Here is a 13,959-nt window from a genome sequence, read left to right on the forward strand (position 1 = left end):
GTACAAAGGCAAAGGAGTAGGTTGAAAATAGCATGGGTAAATAACGTGAGGGGTGGGGGAGGTCAAAATCTGGCAACAGGTGCCACCCACTATGTAATTCCCAGAGCAACCCTGACCTGCTGTTTTGCTTACTGCCAGGGCAGCTGATGCTGTTGGACAGAGCACAAGTGGTGTTTACACCAGAGGAGACCATCTGGAAACGCAATCAGAGACCTGAGCCTCGGGGGATTACTGGACCCAGCCAAGCATGAAAGGAAGATTTGTGCCCAAAGCTCTTTGGTCCTGTCATGACCTTAGCTCCATGCAGCCATAATTTTGACCCTTTAATGTAACTAAATCAACTACAGTTACTTTTGCAGGCGCTGGCTCAGGCAATTGTCATCAAGGAGAAGGAATTAATACTGAAGCAGGTAGCAAGCAGCAAAAAGCCATGGCGGTTTTGCAAAGACGAACACACTCATCGTCAATTATTAGCCAGAGTAGTTTTTGTCATGGAAATTCTATAGAACATATCGAGTATGGAAGGTAATAAATAAACATCCCATACAACGTGATTTTGAAATGGAATTGTATCAAAAATACCTGCAGGGGTCTTCCAAAATATCCACGAATTCAAATAAAATTTGGATTTTCCTGGTCTTACCAGCTCTCTGACAATGCATTTGGCAGAAGCAGCCTCTACAGGCTCATTCTATGCTTAGACTATTTTATATTCTTCAGTTTTTAAAATTAAATTTCCTGCTGCCCACAGATTCCTTTGGGACATCACCTAATTTCTTTAAGCCTTAACCGAAGACTAATTTCCTGGCCAGATACTATGGATATAAAGCTATGTCCTTGGTATGCTGAAATGTAGACCAGCTTATGCAGAAAGATATCTATACAGCTGACCACAAACACTCAATCTCTTTGGGAAAGGATACATGATTCAGAGTAATGAAGCAATGAAAGCCACCCTATCAAAGCAAACAATCAAATAAAATGAAAAGAGGAGAGGAGGAGTGAAAGTAAAAATGGAAGCAGAAATAATTTATTTTTTTGTTGAGTGAAATCTGCCTAGGAAGGCTACCCAAGTGTTACCAAAGAAAAATGATATTTATGAGAGCTGGCATTCAAATACAACTTCTTGGGAGTTCAGCACCTAAAAATCATACTACAGCAACCCATCCTTTGATGTAAAGAATTTTAACCATGATGCTTGTGTTTATCTTGTCCAACTGGTTATGCAAAGGTATTACTATTATTCATTCATTAAAATTCATACCAAACTTCATGTTATTTTGTAGAGAACGAAGATCACCTCAAAGAAGAAGAAAAAATACAGGCCCATTTTCTCCCAGCAACTGTGGAAGACCATATGGAAAGTCTTACTCAAATGGCCATTACTCTTTCATGACAAGCGGCTTGCATACTTGCAGCAGTTTGAACCAAGACTGCCCAAATATCAGGGAAAACTCCCCGTGTCTTTCTTATTTCAACTAAAATATCTGCAACACTAAAAACACGAAAGCTGCTGTACAGCACTGCTTTGTTCACTAGCAAGATATTTAAATGACAAAAGCAATTAGTGCCATGAAAAATGTACATTCCCACTTTCTATTGTGATACTCTGAACCAGAAGAACCAAAACACGATCCTCGCACGGAGCCAGCAAATGCACAGGCCAATGGCTTCCGTGGCTCCGTTTCACCTAGCTTTCAGGTCACTGCTGCAGCTGGTGAACGATTTTCCTTCCAGTGTGTTTCTAAAATTATCCTATTTAGAGGATGTATCAGTTAGGATTAGGTTTAATCATGTAACTGGGGGGCGGGGGAAGTAAACTTAAGCATGCATGACTGATGTTTCTTCATATGAAATATACCCAGGCAGAAGGGGGCCAAAGCTAAAATGGGACCTCCACATCATCAGGGACCCAAGCCCCTGTCCCGTTTTCCTCCTCTACACCCAAGCGCTGGCTTCCATCCTCAAGGCTGCCTCATGGCTCTAAACAGTCACTGAAACTCCACTGAAATGGAGGCTATAACCAGATGCTTATGTCAAGCCTGAAGGAGAAAAGGTGGACAGGCAAACTGCACCCCTTCCAGTTCCATTTGCTCCCCTGGAGAGACATCCCTGAAGACCCAAAGAAACATCCTATTCATTGAACAGAGTCTCGTAGTTTTACCCAGCTGTAAGAATAGTCAAGGTAGCCTTTTATCCCATGAAGCAGGGTACGCAATTCAAAAGGAGAACTTTAATATTTATTTCTGAGAGAGGGGGAGGGAGGGGGGAGAGAGAGAGGGAGAGAGAGAGAGAGAAAATGAGTTGGGGAGGGGCAGAGAGAGAGGGAGACACAGAAACTGAAGCAGGTTCCAGGCTCTGAGCTGTCAGCACAGAGCCCAACATGGGGCTCAAACCCAGCAACCACGAGATCATGACCTGAGCTCAAGTTGGAAGCTGAACCAGCTGACCCACCCAGATGCCCCGATAATTCTATTTCTAGGGAAAACACAGAGTGAGGATAGTGAGAGAGAACCATCATTCTATGGTTCTGTGTCAGACAGGATGCCTCTAAATGTAGCAATGATAGCTACAGACTAACTTCAATTTCAATAACACAGAAGTTGACTTGCCCTCCAAGATGCTTGCTCACTCTCTCCCTCTCCCCTTGTGTGTGTGTACATATATATGTGTGTGTCTCATCTCCTCTCTCTTTTCCTGTTTCTTACATTTTGTGACAGTTTCTTTCTGTCTCTTTCATATCCTGGACAAGTTACTTAACTACTCTGTGCCTTAATTTCTTCATCCAGAAGATGGGGATAACAATAGCCCTGACCTCAGGTTGTTGTGGGGGTAGATGTGTTCATATGGTGTTAGACATTTTTTTTAATTCCTCTGCTCAGCTACTCTCCCTTCCCTGTTCTTTCAATTTATTTCCACCTCCCTTATACTAGCAGCTAGAAGAAAATAATAAGTGGGGAACATTGGGAGAAAAATCATTTGTTGGATGCACTAACAGTCTGCACCCAGTTATTAATTTTTAAATCAAGTGACTTTTATGTACATGGCTGCACTTAATAAAAGTAATAAACACATAAAATATATAGTATAAGTAAATTTAATTTTTTTCCTTTCATGTGGTTAGGGTTTATTTTTTCTTCTGTGCATCTCTGACCCTCAGTAGAAAATATTTATGTGAGGTAGAAGGGGATCTTTAAAAAAATCAATTTCTGTAATGTTCACATATGGTGTGTGCATGTGGGTGCACCAAAACTCACTGCAAGCTTGACAACTGCCTGATGCTAATATTTAGCTAGTGGTATCCTTCCTGGCCCCTTATTGAACATAATTCCCCTTCATTAATTATTTTGTTAATAAAAGCAATTTGCTTTACACACATCTGCAGAAACAGATAAATTTACCTTAGTCGTCTCTTGAGAAAACATCCAACGGGAATCAGGAGACAAGACATGTAAAGTCACTTTTTTTGTTTTAAACTGCTGGGATTTATTGATCACGACTTACCTGGCAGTAAGTTGCCACTGATATAATGCACCAGCCACAGATACGAACAGACCCCTTCCACATCTGATCCAGAAAAGCCATTTGGAAATGATAAAAGTTCTTTCCAGTGTATTTATTTTGCCTCACAAACCCCATCAGGAAATCAAAGCAGTTTCTATGCCCTTTCTAGGCCCAGAGGTAAAAAAGAAACCATGAAAGCCCTTGCAAATCCACACGGGAAGCACAATCTCTTGCAGGAACCAACGTTTCTGGAGTTAGATAGATGCTGTATTCAAAGATTCTGCATTCTCCAGATTGTCTTTAAATTTTTTCACGTTTTGATCCTCTGTTCCCCAATTTAAAATGGGAATCATAAGCCACCACATGAAGATTTTCATGAAAATCAAATATAATAGAAAATTACTAGCCCTAATTGCAATAACCACAAATTATTTGACTTTGCATCAGTAGAAAGTACAATTATGGTACCTATTTGGTCATCGTGTTATAGTTTTCAAAGGACTAGGACAGTTTGTTTTGTTTTTCGTTCTGGCTTTTTGAGTTTTGGGGGGATTTTGTTTTGTTTTTTTCTTTAGGTTATTACATTTATTGTGGAAAATGATGTCTCCCTACATCCAAAGGCAAGTGTCAAAATCTACTCTCAACTTTTCCAATATTAACACATTTCCAATGATTGAACTGACCTGACAAATTAGTTTAAAAGCAAACCAAATTTTCCAATAAAAGTTCCACAAAATAAAACAATGTAATATTCAGGCTGCTAGTCAGCTACAGTTTATACAATTTTATTATAAATAAAAATGGATTTATAATGAATTGAGTGGGACACTCCTTAAATTTCCTCTAACCAAAATTTTCCAATTTGGGGGTAGCATTAGAAGTAAACTGCAAGATACCTATAGCAGACTGTTAATTAGGTCAAGGATCAGTATGGGGTTAGTGATTTAAAAGAGACCCTGCCAATACATCCTTATCCTGCTGACATTGTTTTGGAGGAAGCAATCAGTCACTTGGTGTTAAAGCTAGGGGGAAAAAAAAGGAGGAAAGCAAGCAAAGAAATGTAAACAAAGCTGCCATGAAAATACCTTTGGCCATAATTGTTAGAAAGGGTTTCATCTTTCCTGGTTGTCAGAGACTCTATATTTATTTGCTTCTGTATCTTTTTTGCAATTGTTCACTTTAAAATGTCAGGGCTAATATTTGTAGCCACATCAATTCATAAAACATGGCCCCCTCTGTTGGCTTCTTGGGTACCAAGGAAAATATTGACAGTAAAACCTTGCCTGAGATTGCTACTAAAAATAAACTTCATAAATTTCTCATGCCATTGTTCTTTGTCTCCTGAGATGGTTTCTATTTGCAAAACAAGACACCTTCTTCTAACGTGTCTGCATATGAAACCAAAATCTAGACTTCCAAAATAAAACTATAGGAACAAGAATGTAGAACTCTGAGTTTGTTTTTGGCTCCTAAGTTAAATTATTATTTCATCTCTGTGAAACCAGGCCTGTCTTTTGCTTTAAATGCCAACCTATTACATAAAAAGAACGAAAAACACTTTGCCTTTCAGAAATCTCTAATATCATTGGGAGGATAGAGACTATTTTGGTATTACCGTTCACAAATATTCACTGACCCTCCCTACGGAAGAATTCTATTTCTTCAACCTGTAGATGTCAAGTTGTTGTTGTTGTTGTTGTTGTTGTTGTTGTTGTTTGCCATTGGACTTGTTTAGATCAACAGAATGTGAGCAGAAGTGGCACATGTCACTTCTGGGTAGAGGCTTCAGGACTTTCGCAGTGACTATCTCTTCCTCTGCCACAAGGCTGGCAGTGTTTAGGATAATGAACACTGGGCCAGACTGGGTCTCAGAGTGAAGTTCACAAGAGGCAAAGCTATAGATGATGCCCAAAGGACTCCGAGAATTCTTTATTTCTTTATTTGTGCAAGCCACTGAGATGTGAGGGACATTTACCACAGCCATTACCTAGCCTATCAAAATTTACACATAATTAAGGAAAATATGGGCTCTCTATTCACGTAATGTGAGTTTAGGTACTGATTTTCACTTACCTGTGACCTGGGGTAACTTTCTTAACTCCTGTCTTCCTCAGCTATCAAATGGGGGTACCTATTAACTAGTTTTCTTACAAAGAATCAATGAAGCAACGCATAATGCCTGGCTTTACTTAAGTTCAATAAAGTTATTATTAAATAAGGGCTCTACCATGGTTCCTTTAAACAGAGATCTGTTAACATCCTCTCCAAAGATCTCTACCTAGGAAAAAAACAGTATAAAAAACACAATCAAAATCATTTCACAAAGAAGCCAGGGATTTATTAAGTGATCCCAAAGGTGCTGTTAGGCAAAAATCTAATCTTCTCCATTTTAATCTGAATGATTATGTTACACCTCCAAAGCTACAAATAACAGAAATAATTGATCATTTTGTAGTCCAATACTAACTTATCCATATGTTTTATTCTCTAAGACTATGCCTATTTGTAGGTCATATTTCTGAGAGGCCACCTTCACCCTCCTTGAGGGCTGAGGGCCTTAGAGCTGTAGGTTGAAGTCCCAAGCCCTCTTCCTTCCTTAGAAATACTTTATGTCCTCAATGTCCATTGTCTCTGTCTGGATCCAAATTTCCCTTTGTGTACCGATAAGTAAACTTCTGAACAAATTTGAGTTGATGGGTTAATGGAATTTCCCTTCCTTCCTGGGGTCCTTCCAATTCCACGGCTAATTCTCTGCATGTGGATCAATAACCACTGTGGTGTCACATCTGGAACAGGGAAGTGAGAGGAGGGGTACCTTGCTTGAGGAGCCTCCAAACTACAATATAGGTTTATCAATGTAACCATCTCCCCAAACACTCATCAAAATGAGAACTTGTTGGTTAGAGAAAAAAATGTATTTGAACATCCATTTAGAGAAAGCCAAATGTAACTATAATAATTACCCTGTGTCTTCTGTGCTCTTAGCTCTTGTAACAGGAAGTTCTGATGAGTTATACTCAGTCCAGGGTAATTAGAGTTCAGGTAGATATTCGATACAATACTCTCTCACAAAGGGAAGTTGCTTGAGAATATTTTAGATGGTTGTGATCTGGTTCAAGCTTTGCTTAACATGCCCAACCAGAGGCTTGAAAGAACACATTATGCCCCAAGTCTCATTAAAATTAATGGAAATTCCCCTGTATTGGTCAGTGGAAATGAAGCTTCACATTGGCCAAAGCATATACTGCAAATTTATAAAAGAAAAGAGGAACTTTTTAAAAACTTGGAATAAATATAAAAAAGCATCTCAGACTGGGAGACAAGATAGCACACATAAGCCAAGTTTCTAATTTTGGAAGCACTTCAAAACAATGATTCCCCACAACCCCTCTTAACAAACATCCCTTTGACACTGGAAAGACTTTAAGAAAAGTGAAAATTCATGCTTCCTAGTTTCTTTCTAACACATAAAAATGACGTAAGTGTATCTGGATTCCCGCTGAGTATTTTTTCAAGTACATCAGACTCATCACACTACCCCCTGAAAAACCTGACAAACATTGCATTTTCCCACAAGGAGAGAATAAGACAAGTATTAAAAAAGCAAAACCATTCTGGGCATTAGTTTAGAAAACTTGCAAAAAGAACGAAGGGTCCAAAAGTGCTCCCACTAAATTGGTATTTGCCTAACATATGCTTTTCTAGTGCTCTTTTAACCATCTTTGAAAATAAGATAACCAGAAAAAAAAAAAGACCTTAAACTCCATCCTAGACTTTACTCCACCATAGTGGGAGTAGAACTATTTAGGGATTGCTAATAGCCATGATGCTTATAATTCCATGACAGTTACCAGAAATGATCAGAATGTGGCTCTCATTCCAGAGCTAACTGGAGCTCTTTAGTTAGCTTTGGCATGAAATTACATGGTGCATCTTTCACCTCCATTAAGGACTTGAGAACCACAACCATATTACAAAGGTATAAAACCAATCACACTGGAATAGGGTACTTAAATGTTGGTTATGCCACCACATGCGACTCTTGTCTCACATTGAGCTTGATCTTGCTTTTAGAAGGCCTAATGACTACTTGCATATCCAGACAATATGAACTAGAATCTATGTTCTAAGATAAGTCACACAAAACACAAAAACCCCAAATGACTTAAGATATTCATGCTTTGTGTCTAATCATTAACCTACAGACTCATTTTTCTCATAAAATGTATGCATTTTCCATTGCTAACTGCTTTCAATAAGTTCCAAATGTTCATAATTCAAGGTCATGAGTTCGATCCCCACCAACCATTTCTAACACATTACATGATACTGTAGCAGGTACCATTTGTTGAGAGACCATTCATTCTCTAGGGCTATTTTCACATTTTGGTATGACCTTAGCAGAGTATTTAGCAGAGTATTTAGCAGAGTATTGGCAAGTTTGGTTAAAGGCAGATAAGCAGAGTATTGGCAAGTTTGGTTAAAGGCAAATAAGTCCTGGAAGTTAGAGACAGTAAATTGTTCTGGAAAGATTTAGAGATGTATTTTCCCTGGAGCCATTTGCTCATGAAATAAACCCTAAAGACATCTTTCCACTCTCCCCTAGAGTCATCTGCTTACATTCCAGAATAAAAGTCTTTCTCTCTGGAGGTAAAGAAGGGAAGATGTGCCAGCTTCCTTATGTAAGCACCAAGGGCCATAATTTTAGGATTCCTCTCATGTGATACAACATTGCTATATATCTGGCCCCTTATCAGATCACCCCACAGGGACTGGGGCTTGGTGAAGTAGGACTAAGATGTTCTGTGGGTAATCAACAATCTATTCTGTGATCCAGAGATCTCATATTTCCTAACAACATAGGACTACAGGAGCACCTGGGTGACTCAGGAGGTTAAGCATCCTACTCTTGATCTCAGCTCAGGTCCTGATCTCACCGTTCATGAGTTTGAGCCCCGTGTCAGACTCTGCGCTGATGGCCTGGAGCCTGCTTGGGATTCTGTCTCTCCATCTCTCTCTTCCCCTCCCTGGTTCATGCACACATGCTCATACTTTCTCTCTCAAAATAAACAAACTTAAATAACATAGGACTACATATATAAACTTAACACCACTCGTCACACAAAGGAACTATCACTTATGACTCCTAAAGGCATCTCTGCCTTCCTGTCCGGTTATGCTGAAAGCACAGTATATTGGACATGTTACAGAGAACTGGTTAAGAGGAAAGAAATTTGTTCTGATCACTTAATTTATCTTTTTATTTAAAAAAAGAAAAGAAAACATTTCTAGGAGCACCTGGGTGGCTCAGTCGGTTAAGCGTCCAACTTGATTCAGCTCAGGTCATGATCTCACAGTTTGTGAGTTCGAGTCCCATGTCAGGCTCTGTGCTGACAGCTCAGAGTCTGGAGTCTGCTTTGGGTTCTGCATCTCCCTCTCTCTCTCTGCCCCTCTCCTCCTTGCTCTCTGTCTCTGTCTCAAAAATAAGTAAACATTAAAAAACTTTTTTAAAAAACATTACTAACATTTGAAAGAAACAAAAAGGAAAGAAATTAGCCATTGTATCAGGTGAGTTTTCTCATTCATAACTCACTGCCAAATTCAAGATCTAACAACTATGTAGGAAGCTGAAAATATGAACAATTGGCTAAAACTTGGGAAAAGAAGTTACTTTCGTTAGGAGGGTCTGGTCAATAATAAATGCAAAGTGAGAATTACCTAAAATATACACTATTTTAAACAAAAAAGCACAAAGCACATATCCAAAATTGGAGGTAGAGGCCAAGCTGCTTTCTTTAACTCCTATTCTATCCTGGACCTAGGAGTTCAACTGCCTTTAAATAAAATGTCACAACACATTTTTCAAAAGTATCTTGTATTTTATTTTGTATTTGAATCATCACAGAGGGGCTCCTGGGTCACTCAGGTGGTTAAGCTTCCAACTCTTTATTTCAGTTCGGTCATGACCTCACAGTTCATGGGATCAATCTCCACATTGGGCTCTGTGCTGACAGTGCAGAGCCTGTTTGGGATTCTCTCTCTTCCTCTCTCTCTGCCCCTCCCCCGCTTGTACATGCATAAGCTCCCTCTCTCTCTCTCTCAAATAAATTTAAACACAATAAATCATCACAGAATTCCTGACAAAAAATTTAATAACATATAGATCATACAACAGCAGATAAAATGTTAGGGCACTTCTTTCCTCACATAGTAGGTACACAAAGCCATAGAGCCTATTTGATAGAAAAAGGCTTAAAATAGAAAAATTGTTTTAATATGAAATCAGATGAATCATGTCAAAAAAAATCATCCCAATTTAACTTGACCCAGCACCTGGCTATAAATATGTACTAATTAGTGAATTACAAAGCTGACATTGAGCACTCTTCTTCAATGTCATGGGTAGACCAGAAATTTATACAAGTTGACCTTATGTTTCTTTACTTTTCTAGCCCCCTCCCCAATTTTTTTGAGACAGGCTTGATAAATACCTTTCTAGTAGCATCCATGGGAATTAGTTATTTGTAGGCACAAAAACAGTAACAGCAAAATCAGTGGTCCTTCCACAAGATTAGCTCTCTCTCTCCCTCAAAAAATGTTTCAACCTAATGTGTACAAGAGAGAAGTAGGTCTACTGAAATTGATTAAAAATATTAAATATTATTTGTGTGTAAGGGTGATTCTCAAAGGAATGAATGATTTATAATTTAAGTGTCCTCTGTAATATCTTACAAAAGGAATTTCAGATGATGAGACTGATTCTAAAGTAAATGAGCTTATACAGATTTAAAACATGTCTAATTTACATACAATGCAACTTACCAAGAACAACTTTTTGTTTGCAGGGGGCATAGTGGTTTTGTTTGAATTAGGAAAACAGCTCCATTTTTCATCACAAGCTTCAGTTCTGAGGATGTTTAAACAAAGAATGAAGAATCAACTGGCAAGAGGGATGTTCCTGGCTCTAATACATCACATATTGATTTCTTTTAAGGAAAGAAAAAATGCAAATAAAGAGAAGATTTTCTAATCTATCTAACAGCATGTTTTCCCTCATTCAAATGCAAATGTTCTCCATATGTTCTGACTTTGCACGTGTAATAAATATTATGTGAGATAGCTTAGTGGGCCTGATTCTTTCATTTCAGAAGCTCGGAGAAAACCAGGGGCGTGCAGCAGAGCTCTTCTCATCCTCTGTAATCAGTAATGTCAGCAGAATGCCCCTGGTCCATCACCTACTGACTGACTCACCTTCTGATGTCTGCAATATCAGCCCAGCACTCCATTACAAGCCTTTGTGAGATAGCAGAGAATGACAGAGGGGAACAAAAGTCTTGTTTCACTAAGGGGGAGGGGGAAGTGCTGAGTTGCTAGAGAGAACATTCTTAGGTGTCCCTAACACAGAATCCCTCCCACAGTTTTAGTGTCCTCATTTCATTCAACAACATTTGCCATGTTCTTAACGACTTGGGGAAGCAATGTCTGCCTTGATAGAGACTTAATGCAAGCATTGCTCAGAGATACATCATCCCAAAAGATGTAACTATGTAACTAGTAGCTCTTATGGCATATTTTCTAACAAAGGACATTCTGATTTTATATCTAATGTTTTTAATTTTTCACAGAAAAAAATTAAATATACGTATAGGTTGTCTTCTTCCTTTTGGAACTTAATTTATACAACATTTAAATCAATCGGCAGGTGAATAATAATAAAATATGAATTTTTATAGATGTCAGGAAGAATGTCAATGAAACAGTTAACAGGGCTTTGTGTTTAGGGCAGAAGAGGCAATGTCATTCATTTGGCATTTCTTCTAAAGATGTCCTCGTTGAACAGTACAAGCTTTGGAGGTCAAATGGAGCCAGAGGACCTCAATTCTGGTCCCAATTCTCCTCCTTATTAGCTGTCTTGGTGTGGGAAAATCATTCAAACTTCCCAAAGCTTAGAATTTTTAAATTTTTTTTTTCAACGTTTTTTATTTATTTTTGGGACAGAGAGAGACAGAGCATGAACAGAGGAGGGGCAGAGAGAGAGGGAGACACAGAATCGGAAACAGGCTCCAGGCTCCAAGCCATCGGCCCAGAGCCTGACGCGGGGCTCGAACTCACGGACCGCAAGATCGTGACCTGGCTGAAGTCGGACGCTTAACCGACTGCGCCACCCAGGTGCCCCCAAAGCTTAGAATTTTAATAACCACACTTTGTCCAGTTCACAAAGTAAGGATCCAGAGGACTAATATGTTCCAGATTATTTTTTTTAAACTTTTAGAGAATGATACAAATGTAAAATACATAAGGACAGCTTGATCAATATATGGTTATAATACAGAAACTCCTATATGTATGTAATTTTTTTTTAAGTTGAGACCTTTTCTATTTTTCTAAAGGTACTTAATAAGGAGAGGTGATAAAAGAAGGAATTACAGAAATTTAATCTTAATATCTAAGTAATAATTACGCTAGAACTCCAGTAACTTGGACATGACTGAGGATCAGCGAGTTGGGTGGTCGCTAAAGAGAAGAGCAAAGAGAAACAATGAAGCATGACACAGAAACAAGGAGCCAGGCCTAAGGACAAGTGGCTCCCTTGAGAGAGGGACCCATATCTGGCCCAGGTTCAAGTGCTCATGCCTAGGTCGGAGGGAAAGGGGGCTACAGAATCACAGATAAAACCTGATGCTGTTCCTTTACTAAACACAAACTCTCACAGGCACTGAGGCTTCAGAAGTAACAGGAAGTAGCATTAGTGCATCAAAACCAAACATGCACATTTTGCAGATATCAAAACCGGAACAAGCACCGGGGTACTCTAATCCGGGGTATCAAACGCTCCACAGCACATGTGAAAATGAGGATCCAGGATAGGAAGAGCAGAAAATGTCATTGTTTTTTTTGTTTGTTTGTTTTTTATTTTGTTTTTGTTTTTTTTTAATTTTTTTTTTAACATTTATTTATTTTTGAGACAGAGAGAGACAGAGCATGAACAGGGGAGGGTCAGAGAGAGAGGGAGACACAGAAACAGAAGCAGGCTCCAGGCTCTGAGCTGTCAGCACAGAGCCCGACGCGGGGCTCGAACTCATGGACCGTGAGATCATCACCTGAGCCGAAGTCGGCCGCTTAACCGACTGAGCCACCCAGGCGCCCCTGTCATTGTTTTTTTAATCTGAGGGGTCCAGGGATAATTTGAGAGAAAAGACTTGCAGAGGGTATTGTTTGGGAGGAGCAGAAGCAGAGAAATCGACCCTGTTGACAGCTACTATAGCCTGAATGTTACTCCCATGCAAGTGGACATTAAGAAATGTTGCCAATAGGAGCACCTGGGTGGCTCAGTCCGTTAAGCATCCAACTCCCACTCAGGTCATGATCCCACAGTTAGTGAGTTCAAGCCCTGCATCGGGCTCTGTGCTAACAGCTCAGAGCCTGGAGCCTGCTTCGGATTCTGTCTCTCTCTCTCTCTCTCTCTCTCTCTCTCTCTCTCTCTCTCTCTGCCCCTGCCCCAGTCCCACTTGCATGGTCCCTCAAAAATAAATACATGTTAAAAAAAATTTTAAAAAAAAGAAATGTTGCCAATAAATAGGAACATTAAATACAGAAGAAATACTTAGAGAACACAGTATATACTTGCCCAAAAGGTATCATTTATTAATTACAAGGGAAGACTCAGCCAGTGCTAAATACTACCATATAATACTCCTAGTAAACATTCAAAATAACTTTACAAAATATTTTATGATGAATTTATTGATCTGACTCTAATAGCTAATATTTAATGAATACATACTATGTGCCAAACACTATGCTACAGGCTTTTACAAGGATTATATTATTTAGCTCTCCCAACAAATCTACAAAGTGGTTTCACCTTCACAGTAATGCTTTTTCACAGGTGAATAACTGAGGGCCTAGGGAGCTTTTAGTGACTTTGCCAAAGGCAAACAGCCAGTGAAGGGACCAGGATTGGAGAGGAGCCGTCTGACTAGTGCTGCCCACCACAACCAAGACATGAGGCGGGGGGGGGGGGGGGGGGGTGTTACTCCATGCAGCTAGGGGGCGAAGACAACCAGTGAGTAAAGTCTGTAGAAACACCGTGCCAGGAAGACGTCTACAACTAGAACAAGTCCACGGATGCTCGGGAAGACCACGTGCAAGCCAGGTATATTCCGTGCCATATTTATTGGCTCCAGCTACATTTTGCAATTTGCATTTACATAAACCGTGAGGCTAAAAACATTCTTGGATTAAGATCTGAGTACAAAATCCAAACTTTGCCTTTAACCAGTATGTACACTGTGGGAAATGACAACCCCTCTGAAACTGTTTATTAATGTATAAAAGGGGAGATGAGGAGTAATGATGATCATGCATTTGAGGAACTGTTGTAAGATTTAAATGAAGTCACAGGGCTGAAGCAGTTAGGAAAATCCCAGCAGCATAGTCAGTGATAAAAGTGGC

At 39.4% G+C, this 13,959-nt stretch overlaps 1 protein-coding gene across 2 annotated transcripts in view; it reads right to left on the reverse strand.

The window, feature by feature from the left end:
• The window catches only part of NRG1 (neuregulin 1), a 1,105,519-nt gene that overhangs the window by 887,122 nt on the left and 204,438 nt on the right, over positions 1-13,959 (reverse strand). The window lies entirely within an intron of this gene.

This window comes from Panthera uncia, chromosome B1 (assembly GCF_023721935.1).
Source record: "Panthera uncia isolate 11264 chromosome B1, Puncia_PCG_1.0, whole genome shotgun sequence".
Lineage (NCBI taxonomy): Eukaryota > Metazoa > Chordata > Mammalia > Carnivora > Felidae > Panthera > Panthera uncia.